General features: G+C 41.6%; 2 non-coding genes across 2 annotated transcripts; one reads left to right on the top strand and one right to left on the bottom strand.

Annotated features, from left to right (window-relative positions):
• The first annotated feature begins 367 nt into the window (after positions 1-367).
• Positions 368-439, top strand: trnap-cgg (transfer RNA proline (anticodon CGG)). Its single transcript has one exon. It is a non-coding gene; the product is annotated as a tRNA-Pro (tRNA).
• Positions 440-6,215: 5,776 nt separating this feature from the next.
• trnam-cau (transfer RNA methionine (anticodon CAU)) lies at positions 6,216-6,288 on the bottom strand. Its single transcript has one exon. It is a non-coding gene; the product is annotated as a tRNA-Met (tRNA).
• Between the last annotated feature and the right edge of the window lie 8,000 nt (positions 6,289-14,288).

Below are 14,288 nucleotides of genomic sequence, written 5' to 3'. Positions count from 1 at the left end.
CATGCCAATCTACCTGACCATAGTCTTTCAAGTCAGTGACAAATCCAAGCTGCATTTCCTCTTTCAAACTGCATTTCTTTTTTACCAATATTCAATTTCTAATTTTGACAAAAGTAGTCTGTCGTCCAATAAATGGTGGAAACTAGGCTTATCTGCTGTCACTTTTGACCAAAAAAATTCAAGTTCCAATCTTGGTAAAATGTTTTGCTTCAAAAGTAGTCTTTAGTCCAATATAATCAGAAAGCTCAATCTGGCAGTGGAGCCATAAAAACACTACATGCCAAACTAACTTCTAAACGGTTGGCTTTCGAGTCACTGACTGGTCACATTTACTTGATGGGAAATTGCTAATAAGCTATGTTTATGTGGCTCGTTGGTCTAGGGGTATGATTCTCGCTTCGGGTGCGAGAGGTCCCGGGTTCAACTCCCGGACGAGCCCTGAAGCAAGGTGCTGTTACAACCCTAATCTGTACTTTAAAATCCAGTTTATTGTTAAATTAACCCAGATTAGGAGCCAGCACAATTGTAGTACAGCATGTTGGCAATTTTCATATCCTGCTTCAACTGCACGCAATAGAAAAAAACTGGGAAAAGATATGAGGAACAATGAGCAGGACATGACTCTCCTTGTTCATTGGTCTAGGTTTATGATTCTCGCTTAGGGTGCAATAGGTCCTGGATGAGACTACTTTGCATACAAGTAGAGGAATGGATTGAATAATCTGGTTTAGTTATTGAATATGATGGAAAAGAGTGTCACGCGCGAGGCAAATTCATCACAATACTACTATCACTTCTTAGTGGCAAAATCAAGTCGCTTTCCAGCCGCTGCATTTATCAATGTACGATCATTCTTACGCTCTGATTGGTGTGATACGAACGTTTCATGAATATCACGTAAAGCCTGTCGTAAAGGGATTTCTGCGCTCATATCTACCACACCTCTTTTTTTTGTTTCATGTTATGTCCCGGCAAGAAGTATTATGCTTTTGGGTTGTCTGTCCATCTCTACATCACAATCAGAAATACTTGATTGATCCTGGAAGGAAAACTCTGGAAAAAACTTCTCCTTCGAGCCGGAGTTGAACCAGCAACCTAAGGATTTCAGCTTTATGCCTCTACAGTCCTCCGCTGTACCAACTGAGCCATCGAAGGTAGCTAACACTGTCATACGAGCTTCCCGTTCCTTTGATTTTGATAACACAGGACCCCCCCTGGCGGTGCTTTCAGTGATAGAGCGCAGTTCCAGGCTCAATACCCAGATGTATTACAAGATTTGAAGTGAAAAAGTGCTGTCCAGTGATGGTGGTATAGTGGTGAGCAAAGCTGCCTTCCAAGCAGTTGACCTGGGTTTGATTCCCTGCCATTGCAGTAGCTTTCTTTGAGTTGTGTTAATTGCGTTTTTTTACAGGAAGTCAGCAGAAAGGTTACTTGCCCAACCTGGTTTGATAAAATCTCTTTGAGCTGCATGATTATGGCCAAAATGATAACGACAAATACTTTGATCAACATGGAGATCACGATTAATCACAATTATTTGTTGATTTTCTACTCCAAAGTGCTGGAACGGAAGGTTTCACCAATTGTTGAACCTCAGGTTAACAAGGAATAATCTCAGCAAGGTGATTGATGGATGATTCTAGTTACTTCACCAAGTTCAGCCCATTGATACAGCTGTAAGAGACCACATTGGTTGGCTTCCAGCTGTGTAATAAATGTAGATGGCAGTGGTGTGATTTGAACCCACACCTCCAGAGAGACTGAAACCTTAACCCAGCGCCTTAGACCGCTCGGCCACACTACATGCAAGTACCAGTTCTCCACATCATGACAAACACAGGCACCGTAACTAACGGTATGCTCATAAATGTTATTGGAAAAAAAAACCTTCGCAAGGTAAAGGACAATAGCTACATCCCCTGAAGATTTTCAGATTTTTTTTTTTCTTTTTCCTGAGATAGACTTAGACTTAATCCTTTTGGGATGACTCCCACAAGGATATTGAAATATCACTGAATAAAAGAAGAAACCTGGGTAAAACATGTAATGTTAATGTTGTACATGGCTTCAAAACCTGTAAATGCAACTGCGGTGGATGGAAATCAAACCTGGGCAAAATAATTGCACTGCTATGGTATAAATCATAGTCAAAAAGTAACACACCAGTGGACAATACAACGTTCACTGCAAATCTTGTAACACAGACAAGAAACACATTGGTGGCTTCCAGTACCTATGAGATAACACAATATTGTTTGTGAAGGCACATCTGCAATTTGGTATAATGTGAGGTGTCATTTGTTTGCTGCCACTCTTAAAGAATGCCTCTCATTGTCGGCAGGATTTGAACCTGCAAGGGGAGACCCCAATGGATTTCTAGTCCATCGCCTTAACCACTCGGCCACAACAACCTGAAAAGCAGCACTGTATATGTTTTGCTCAAATGTTCATAAACTTTAAACAAATTGCAAATTGTAGTTCACTGCCTGTATCTGTGGATCCTCGTGGAGGCAGCTTGATTGATTGATACGCTCCCTTGTTTGTACTATAACAGAGATCTAATATTTTTTCCAATTGGGTTGGGCAAGTAACCTTTCTGGTTACTTCGTGACAAGTAAAGCAAGTAACCACACAACGAAAACCACTGCTATGCTCACCACTATACCACCATCGCTGGACAATGCATTTGGTATACTTAAAGGTTGGCTTTTTCCTTTTTATTAAATTAAGGCATTAAGATCAATTTCTAAAAGATGATTTTTTTTAATTCCTCTTTTAAGTCAACTTCAGCATGGGTTCCTAAACGCATGCTTACCACTGTATGCATGTATACCTGCATGCATTTCAAAATGTAGGCCAAATACGTACTTTAAAAAAAGAAACAGAGCCGTATTGACACAAAAAAAGAATTTTCCAGCAGAAAGCACCATTTTAAGGACACACTTTTTCATGCTCTTCACCCTATTCTTCATCCTCCTCCTCACCCTCTGGAATATCCCTCTTTGTGTCAGATCCCTCCCTTTCATCACATGCCCTCTCTCCAAACTCCCAGAACTCCTCTGGCTCTCCCTCTTCCTGCTCTCCAGTCCCTTGATTTGTTTCTCTCACTGCTGTTTTTCTCACTTTCTGTTTAATTGGGGCTCTAAATCGCTTCCTCGTTTCATGATAAATATTAGAAGAAGAAAAAACTTAGGGGTAGGCATTACATTTCCCCCCCTACTCAACACGGACATGAAGCCTGTTGATTACTTTACACAAATGTAGCTATTTGTTATCTCAATGCAACACCAAAGAGGAATGAAATTACGTTTTAACATCACAACATTGTGTAGACCTAGCAAGGAATGTGACATTTGGATTTTTGCTTCTGCTTCGATGAGTTTGATAGATAGATAGATAGATAGATAGATAGATAGATAGATAGATAGATAGATAGATAGATAGATATTTATTGATCCAAAAAAAAGGGAAATTATAGTGTTACAGCAGCGTACAACAGTCACACAGTACAGACTAAAAATATAAATGAAACATACGTACAATTTACATGAAAAAATAATAATAATAGGATTAAAAGAACAAATATTTGAATATATACAGGATGGGGAAACAAACTACCTAAATAATATGCTGAAAAACACGATCAAGTTGTAAACATGTCAAGACCAGACATTTACTAATGTGATTTCACTCTCTGTGTGAGGAGCAACAGGAACACGGTTATGTGCAAGAACAACAAGTCTCTTACGAGATAAAATGGTTTTTGCTTTAAGACTCTGGCAACAGGAGAAATCGGAGCTTCTCTCTCCAAGAGTAGTGTCTCATTCACCGAGGAGCAGCACCACGTGTGGACGTGGCAGGCACCCTACGGTATTTTGCTCTGAATTAGATTATTATTACACTGAATTGTGTAGAAGTTTGCGTCGCCCATTAGTCCCGCTTTCGGCGCGTCTAAAATCATAGTTAATTACTATTTCTTTTGTTTGAGCCATGCAGAGCAGAGTGGCGCAGCGGAAGCGTGCTGGGCCCATAACCCAGAGGTCGATGGACCGAAACCATCCTCTGCTACTTCCTATGCTTTGTATTTGCATTAAGTCTATGACCAGGCTGTTAACAAGCATCTGTTAAGTGTCTGAAGTGAAATGTCTCCACCTGTTGAAGAGTAAACTTAATGGCATGTCAAGTTTATTTCTTCCATAAAAATGGAAACTACAATGCTCATAATATGTAACACCCATAAAAACTGCAGCATAACACAATACATATACCACAGTACAAGTACATAAACACTGTAAAATAGCAAGTAAAACATGTATGTTTAACGTGCTTGTTGTGCTGTCTACCAGTCAGATTACCACAGGAGGTCTTAGTCTACCACTACGTTCTATAACCCTACCAGGCAGATTACCACAGGAGGTAATATCTTCTGCAACTCTTTTAAAGACTCTACCATAATACCTGCTGGAGATGCCAGGTCCTCATACATGTAAAGCATGAGCTCTACCACTGAGCTAGGTAGGGGGTAGGGTAGGGGTGAAAACATACCCCTATAAAATGGGACACCACTTGGTGACATCATCATACAGTATTAATCACAAACTTCCAAGATGCCGTCTCTGTCTGTTGACTGTGTAGGTTTTGACAACAGTGACATATGCATGTACATATTTATATATTTTATAGTTATTTTATGTTCACTTTGGTGTTGCAGAGGCAGATGTTCTTATCTGTGTAGTACTTAGGTCTGTTTGCAATACATATTTGTATACACATGTATCATGTATACATACATATACACTCTGTCTACATGGTGTGTGTGTATATCTGTTTCAGTTATCACCGTTTTGAATGTCATTGGTGTTCAGAAAAATTTTGTTAACAAAAATCTGTCTTTATTGGTGATAAATTAAACATAATAGGCAAAAACATTAAAAAATATATATTATATTAACAAACCGTTATCAACCATTAGAACCATAACTAACATGTCACACACATAAAAAGGCACTCAAATGTGTAAAACTAAAAAAAATACACACAAGACTACAAACAAATTAACTAGAGCTGTTCTGATATTCCTGACAAGTCTGATGCCTGTTGGCCAGTAACCCCCCCCTCCCCCCCCCACACACACACACACACACACATTTCATCAGTGTCTTGTATCAAAACCAAGTGCCAACCAAGTGCATGAACAAGAATTAATTACAAATGATTACAGTAATTCAGTACCAATGCAATAATGAATGGGTACAACATGAACACATGATTTAAGAAACTTCTGCTCGCTTTCAGCCCCAAAGTGAATCAGCTGCTGTTTCCTCCTGTTTCAAGTAAGCTCGCGTCCTCCCTTGATTTTGTATTTCACTGTCTATGGTTCCAAGGGCCATACACCCCTTACCCCTTGTTCAAAAAGAGTATTGGGACAGCACTAGGTTTCGCGTGAACCCGCAAAACCAAGGGGAAGGGGTGAGATAGAGAAATGAGATTCAGCCCAAGACCTCCTGTAACACAAACTAAGCGGTATGCCCCCTTTTTAATACCTCAGAAAATCGGACAACACAACAAGCACTTTAAATGTACATGATTTACAGTTTCTATTTATCTATTTACAGTATTGTAGTATATTTATTGTTTTGTGTTTATGGATGAAATAACCTGACATACCATTAAGAGTGTACTTTTCAGCAGATGGAGATATATAACTTCAGACACTTGCAGCAACAGAGGTGTTGGTAAATGTTATCAGGTGTCCAGTACAGTCCAGTCACAAAGCATGGCAATTAGCAGAGGATGGTTTCGATCCATCGACCTCTGGGTTATGGGCCCAGCACGCTTCCGCTGCTCCACTCTGCTCTTCAGACCTATTGTCTGGATAATCTGTGATCCACATTTTGAAGGAACACTTTATGGCTTCCTGATTACTCACACATTGATTATTCACATATAACACTTGTGATTGGCTGGTGCTTTAAAAAAAGGGCATAGTGAGTACAGATAGAAACATCAGTAAGAAGTCTACCAAGCTTCCTCTTATCATTTTAGATTGGACACCCAGTGAGGCTTACCGTGATGGTTTGGACTGGGTCAACTAGGGACTCAATGTCAGACATAACAATAGAAGTACAACTTCCATTCATGTGCTTGTGTCAGTGTTCATCCACCTGTTACTGCATTTTTAGCTTCAGTAGTATTTTTTTAGTTTTTAAAACACCTGCCCCGTGTGAGGGTTGAACTCACGACCTTCAGATTATGAGACTGACGCGCTGCCTGCTGCGCCAACGAGGCTATAAAAGTAATTGTAAGGATTGGAAGAATGTACGTGGAGACCTATGTACTCACACAGAGGCTAAGATCGACCCTAGATATTTTTTCGTGACCCCATGAAAAGGACAAAAGACCGTGTGCAAAGGTTGAAGGAAACGCAAGAATATGACCACAACAAAAGAAATGATAATTCAATGATGGTGGTAGTCAGTTTAGTCAGAGGTGAGTGTGTCTGCATGGATGAGTGTGAGGTATGGTGTCAGTGATTTATGCTGGACAGTGTAAAACTAACAAAGATGAGCGGGAGAGGTGCTGGACTGAGAGACCTCTAGGACAATCACAGATGCACAACCAATAATAAAACACTACTGGGTGAATGCGTTCAGAAAATGAAGAACATTGTTCAGAAAGCTTAATGAAGCTTCATTTGAACATAACTATTAACCACCTGAACCTGGTAAAAGGTATGAGGTACTCATGCATAGCTAGCCAGTGATTTACCTACTGTAGATGGTGGTTGGCATGCCAATGAGGCTCGAAAATTTGCAGATGGTGATTCAGAGGAGATGGAACAGTTTAAAGTGTAAAGTAACTTAATTTTCTAAATTGTCCGCCTACAGTGCCAACGAGAGCTCTTCTCTAATATTACCGGGTACGCAATAGCTATTCAACTTTGGAAGGTATTGTTGATTTCAGAAACAACGATAGACAGCACCATCTTGTCACAACGCCCATGTTTGTGTTTCTTCAAAGTTTGCAAAAACATTCACATGAACTCCCAAATCAATTGATGAGATTTTGGAGGTCAAAGGTAAAATGTCAAGGTGACTGTGTCCTCATGTCTGTCCATCCGATTCTTGTGAATGCAATATCTCTGAACGCCTAGAGGGAAGCACTTTAAATATGGCATACATAACCACATTTTGAGTGGCGGATGAACTGATTTTGATTTGGGAGGTCAAAGGTCAAGGTTACTGTTTCATTATGTCTCCAGAACTGTATATGTATTTAATAATACAATGTGATTATCAGCGGCCTGAGAACCAGACACCGGAGCTATGCCACGCTTGATACACCACTGCTAGGACGAGTAAAGCTACCGAGGAGGAGAAGGACATGCTGGAACAACAGGTGATTCGATTTTTGGACAGAAAGGCATTTATGTTGATAGCGAGAACATTGAAGATTGTCATACTCTGCCGAGCAAAAACAAAACGGCCACTCCATTGGTAATAATCCGGTTCACCAACAGAAAGAAAAAGTCAGCACTCCTCAGACAAGGAAGGAAATTAAAAGGCACCCAAGTTTACATCAATGAACAATTCACCAAGAAAAATGCAGATGTCGAAAGCATGCGTACTTTGAACACAAAACAAGATCCAGGCAACATGGGCAAAAAATTGTAAGATTTACATCAAACTTCATGGGTCTACGCATGAGGCAGCGAAAGTGGTTCTCATCAGGGACATCACCGAGCTGGATAAGTTTGAAGAAGGAATGAATCAAGAGCAAATTAGGCCTACATAAGGTTACTGCATACAAACTGAATCGGACATATCAAACACAATGATCATGGCAAACTTGGACAGTGTCAGGTTCATAACACTTTAACTTACTAAATAAACACGGTCAAGCAAGAAAAGAGACTCAGACGGCAAATTAGCAGTTTGATAGACAATTGCAAGAGGGAAGGTCACGCGAAGAGCCTCCTATCTGCAGCAAGGCTCTGGTGGAACTTCAGCGATTTCTCTGCAGCTCTGTCTCTTTATTCACAATTGTTGAAACAAGGACATCTGTTATTTGGGCTATGCCTACGTTGAGAAAAACCAGGGCAAAGTGCAGGTCGCTAGGGCGAAGTGTACTCTGAGTGACCTCCAAAGCTAAGATATTTACTGCTTGTGATATTCAACAGTGAGACATTTACGACCTCTTGTAAGAAACAGCAGCAACACAGAAAAAGAGGGAGAGCAAAGAGAAACACAGTATTGTTAAATGTGCATATAATAAGCATTAAAGATATATATAATAAGCATGAAAGTTATAATATTTTAAGACACTACTACAGAGAAATATGAAATAAAAGACTTATAAAAATAAATTTCTCTGTCATTTCCCTCCTGTTGTACATTTAACAAACATCAGCAATTATCTGTCCAGTTTATGGTTTTCAATAATCACATCATCACATGTACTCACAGGAAGGTTGTACATCAAGGAGAAGGCGAAAACCTTTTCTTCTGAAAGGGAAAATTCCTTCTCGACCCTCCCTTAGGAGCGGCCGCCCTTTTGGCCAAGATAAGGTCAAAAGTTTGTTTACAGTTGGTTTAATATATCATCATATTGCTTTGGGCCACATTCATTACATTGGTCAGATTTAGCTCTATCATATCTGGTTAATAAATGCACCCCCACAACCACAGACAGAAAACAGAAAACAAGAATACATTTATGTCCTACACCATGTCTTTCTCTTCCTGTGTTCTTCCATCGTCACAGCGAGTGCTGTGCCCTTCAGGAAAGTGCTGTGTGTGTGTGTGTGTGGGTGGCTGGGCGGTGCAGTACTGCTGTGGTGCTGGTATCGTGGACTTCTTCTGGTGTCAGAGGTTCGTCCACCAGCACGTGACACACCGTCGGAGTCAGTCTTTACCACTGCCTCATTTCTGGTGTGTGTTGTGTTGCAACGTTGGTGACACAGAACGCCTCACATCAGGTCACGGATTTCCGGGCGTCTGGCGGGACTGGCTTGTCCTCCGGTACTGGAACCCTCTTGCAGTGTGATGCGTGGACCCGCGTCGTCCTCTTCAGCAACCTTCACTGCTGTGGGTGACCAGAAGAACCTGGGAGAGACCTTGCCAGTGTTTGGACTGCCAGTTCTTCCTCCTGAAGTTTCTCTCGACCACGAAATCTCCTGGCTGCAGCGTGTGGAGCGGTCCTCCAGCTGGGTGGGGCAAGGCAGCAGAAACCTGGAGTCTTACGTCAGAGAGAGCAGAAGACAGTTGTACACCCTACTCTAACATCTCATGCTCACACAGAGCCCAGAAGCTCTAGAAGCTTCTAACCCTCACACAGGGTGGTCTGCCAAAAAGGGTCTCAAACGGAGGTTACTGCGCGTTCTTACCCTCATTCCTAGTACGTAGTTTTGTTCTTAACGTGCGGCTATCTCTTGACAACCGACTTTTTCCCCTCTGACGGTGTGAGATCAACAAATTTCATCATGATATGCTCAAATGCCCGCTTTACAAAATTTACCCTTTATGCAAATGTTGCGAAGACCATGTTGTCATTAACAATAATAGCCCTTGCCCCTTTGGCACATGGCCCTGCCCATGCTATTATTACCCATTTAGATCTCACATTTCCCTGTGGATTATCATTATTATTGAAAAAAAATTTTAAGTAAGAATTTAAACCTTTGAAGGTGTGAAACACCTTCTGTTCCTCCCATTTGAGACATGGCCCCCGCCATGGCTCATCTTAGCTACCAATTCTTAGGTAAGCAGGGCCCGTCATCTCTCTGATACAGGCCCCTAACACAAGTTGCACCATCTAACAGCCATACATCCTTCTCAGTCTGGGGAAGTTTTCTTGCATGTTTTTGCTTTGTGCCCCTCTGCTGCCAGGTGACACTAAAAATTTAATCGTGTAATAGTTAATCTGTCAAGGCTCTCTCTCTCAGAGCTTCGTTATAGACCGTTGGACTGTCAACAAATACTTGTCCTAAACGTGTGAAAATGTATGCCTTACCATCCAACAGGAATGCAAACCAGAATTGGCTGTCTTTGTCCACTGGAACACTGAAAAAAAACAATAGACAAACAAACAACAGAAAAATATTGTGCCCCCCTGGAATTCCTTGAAGAATAGCCTAGTGTACGGTGTAGTACGTTAGGTGCACGTGCGTGGACCACTGCATTTACTGCTTTTGAGGTCCTGAACAAAACGCCATTTGAGCGGTTTCCCCTTATCACGAATTTTCTTGACAGGGAAAATAGGCGTGCGACATGGCACAATAACTCCTGCTTTCAATAGAGAGTTAAAGACCGGTCGGATTTCATCTTGTTTCAGAGGCTACTGATAATTTTTGGGCCTGAAGTCTGTGCGCGGTTTGATGACATCAGGCTGACAATTGTTATGAGATTTATCACATTTATGCGCTTCCCACAGGTGCGTCTGCACTTGGGACAGCAATGGTGAGATCTCTGTGGGGGAAATATTCACAGCTTAATCAAAAAATGTGTGTGTGTGTGTGTGTGTGTGTGTGTTTCAGCTTCTTTCCGCTGGAACACACTGCGCGCGGTGGTCACTGTGTGACAGGAGCTTCCGATAAACTCCCGTGGAAAGGGAGGTGTGAACGTCCCCCTCCACGGTTTCAGTCCAGTCAGTCAGCTGGTCACAGTCTAGGACAAAGTGTCCCAAGTTTCTCCACTGATCTGTGGAAGGTTAGACAAAAGAGAGATATGAGCTTATGAGTGCTAGATTCTGAAAAACATTCTCTTCTTATCAAGGTTACTTCTACTGCACATCTATATTCAAGCAAGTATGTAAGCACACTCAAGCTCATCTGTATCTTCCTTGAAAAAAATCTTCAACAAACGTCCTCTGTTTCTGATGAGACAAAATAAGTGGAATGTAAGTTTAGTTCTGACATGAAGTCAGCAAGGGGTTAAATCACATCTCTGGCCTCATGCAACAGGCCTGCAGCCTGACCCAGAGAGAGATATACCACTGAAAAAATCAGCTAAGATGTGTGTGTGTGTGTATGTGAAAACATAGTCAGACTGGCAGTGACTTCTAATCTCACAACCTTGAGACCTGTAGGAGTTTGAAATACTCCTCTTCCGAACATTAGATCCCTACCTAACAAATTCACTGGACACAGGAGAGAGCAAAACCATTTTTCCCTTCTCTCCTGCTCTGAGTCATTTAGATCCCTATGTACACACATCCATTGGAGATAAAAATTTCTGGAACAATAGCTCCACTTGCACCCCTTTAAAGAACTACTCTACTAGGAAGCTTTTGATTTGCCAAATAAAGATTTTTGAACATAATTTGCACATAATTTGTAAACCGAAATAAACCAAAAACTCTACATCCCTTCCCTTACACCTTTAAGATCGTAGTAGCCAATTCATACACCTCAGATAAAAACATTGCATAAGTAGAAACACCTTCTACAAGTTTTTCTTTCCCTAGGTGACAATATTGCGTCTAGAATTCTCCCTATCGTGTGTGGAAGAGTGTGATGTTTATGGGCTGTAGCTGTGAAAGCTTTTACTTCATTGCAAGCAGATTAGTTAGTGTGTTTTTTGCATTTTCACTTCCCTTATCCGGTGCAGACTGGCTCAGACTCTCCACCACTCCCGTTCCCCTCCTCCCTTTCGTCCGCCCGTTGCTGGCTGTAGGTGTGATACCCAGCTGGGGGACCCCTCGGTTGTCGTTCCCCTTCTTGTTTTGGGGATGGGCATTCGTCTGCCCAGTGACCTCTTCCTCCACAGTTGAGACATGTGTCTCGGTCCACTGCTGGCCTTTGCCCTCCACCTCGCCCTCTGCCTTTCCTCTCGCTTCGCCTTTGCTTTTGCCCCCCCCCTCTCAAGCCAATGTTGACACTGTCAAAGTTATTTTTCTTCTTTTCAGCTTGTTCCGCTGATTTGTTGCATTGGATGACCGTACCTGATGCTGCTGTTAATGTCAGATGTAGGTGGGGGAGAGGCCGTGGCTGCTTGTAGAGAGAGAGCGTGCAGCGAGGTGGGGGCTGTGTGGGATCTGTTCCACTTCTGGTTCTTGCTTCCGGGGGAGACACGGACGGTGTTTCTCCCTTCGGCCTGGATGTTGGAGGAGGGTAAGGTGGTGGTTTGAGCAGCTGATCGCCATCTTTAAGACTCGGATAGAGGGAAAATGCATTAGTGACAGTGTTTATATCTCCTTTCTGTGTTTCAACAGCATTACCTGTTTCCTCCTTAGTAACTAGTTTTGTTATCTGTTTCCTTTCCCTACGAGTGGCTTCTTTCATCCACTGACTAAAACATTCTTTGTTTTTTTTTCTATTTGAATCAGATCTTGGGTGCTAATCGTCTTTCCCCCTCTCAATAATTTTTCTTTTTCGTCTAAATCCTGTTTTAGCAGGATTTGGAAGTTTACCTGTAACTTAAAGAACCATGTTCAGGAAACCTGTGTTTTGTTGTCCTAATAAACCAAGCATTCTAAAGCCTGCGGACCATGGTTCGTCATCATTCCATCCACTACCGGCCCTGAAGAAACGTGTGATTTTGTGCTCTTGTTATACATTTCCAAAAATAGTTAACAAGCAGCCGAAGTACTTCTTTTACGTATAATCGTCACTATACGGCCTAGTTTAGTTCTCGGTAAACTTTGCGGGAAAACCTGCAAACAGCTGTAACTCCATTTAAGCTACAATGACTGTTTATCTGTGATAGATTTCTTTTCGATGAAAATCCTGATAAGCAGCTATGATGTCTGTTTATCTGTATGATTTTGAAATCTATTCGTCACCCCGTTCTAGTCCGTATTGGATGCAATGATGTCAATTGGCTCTTTTTCTCTGTCATACCAAACAATCTGGGTGACAACAAAAAACCTTTTTCTCCTGTTTTGTACACACACAACCCAAAATTTCCCAAAACAAAAGATAGACTTTCACCGACTACCCTCAGTGGAACCACGGCCAATCTCTGTCCCACAAAGTGTCTCAATATCCAATTCAAATTGTTTATAGGCAAAACTTCAACTTAAATGAAACTGCAACTTACCCCCGCTGTTTGAAATTGCTTCCTTTTCGTTTGGACTTCAGAGTGGGATCAGCGAGCCCTCCGTGGTTCCTGACCCTTTTTAATTTTTTTATATTATATAAAAATATTAATATAAAAATAATAGTTTTATATTATTTTTTTTATCTATACCTGGACCTTTGTCTTTTACAGTACATTCTGTACCTGGAATTTTGTCTTTTATAGCACATTTTGTAGCTGGTCCTTTTTTTAATTCTTTCTCTTTTTTCTTTCTCTCAATCTCTGTGCCTGCCTGCTCTAGTAAACCATTCACAGACGCTTATCTGTGCTTTCCATCAAAACCATACTCATCTACCCATTCTTTCACAAATTCTATGCTTCCCGGGAAGATTTTTTCCATAAAGTTCACATCTTTAGGGACTTTTACACTCTGTTTCTGACCCATATCTCCTCCCAAATTTACTTCACAACTCAAATCCCACAATAAAAGCTGCACTGCACCAACCTGTTGCCTTGGTCTAAGCAAAATCCCACAAAGAACCACAAGTTATCACAATAAACCGCTGTGCAGTACCAACCTTATTGTTTTCAAACAAATAGTAAATGGTCACAAACAACACAACAACTCGCTATGAATCAACACACATAGCGTATCAGACAACACAAAACAGTAACCCGCTATGAATCAACACACATAGCGTCACAGCAAAAAACACAAAACAGTAAAAACACAAAACTAATTCACAGAACAACAAACAAACAGAATCACAAGATAGCGCTATCAATAAAGCATGTGATCACCCTGCCGAACTTCTGAAATTATTCAGAATGGCCTCTAGACATTCCCGTTTCCCCGCTCGGGGAAAAATGTCGCATTGAAAATATCAACTGATATTTCCCTGTTATCGCCTCAGCTGTGTCCCAGACCGAAAATAAACACCAACTTTACACTTACTTCAAGCTTTATATCTGGCCCCAGGCAACAGAATATATTACTCAACATGGTCCCAGACCGTAAGAATAAACATCAATGATACTTTCACTTAGCTTTGCAATAACGGGACCCCAGGCCCCCAGGCCCCCTGTGCACCTTTCCTGCAGTAGAACGTGTGTCCACTCAGAAGCATAAAAACTGCATCACTCACCCGTGTCTGTTCGCTCCTTGACCGTGGAAGTCGTCACCGAAAAGAGCAGGGCAGCGCCGGATCAACCTATGGCCCCGTCCCACAAAAGGTGGACGGCTGTTAACAGATTCTCCGGCCTTGATAGAGC

Source organism: Etheostoma spectabile, unplaced genomic scaffold (assembly GCF_008692095.1).
Source record: "Etheostoma spectabile isolate EspeVRDwgs_2016 unplaced genomic scaffold, UIUC_Espe_1.0 scaffold00007530, whole genome shotgun sequence".
NCBI lineage: Eukaryota > Metazoa > Chordata > Actinopteri > Perciformes > Percidae > Etheostoma > Etheostoma spectabile.
This window is presented reverse-complemented; position numbering and strand designations above follow the sequence as displayed.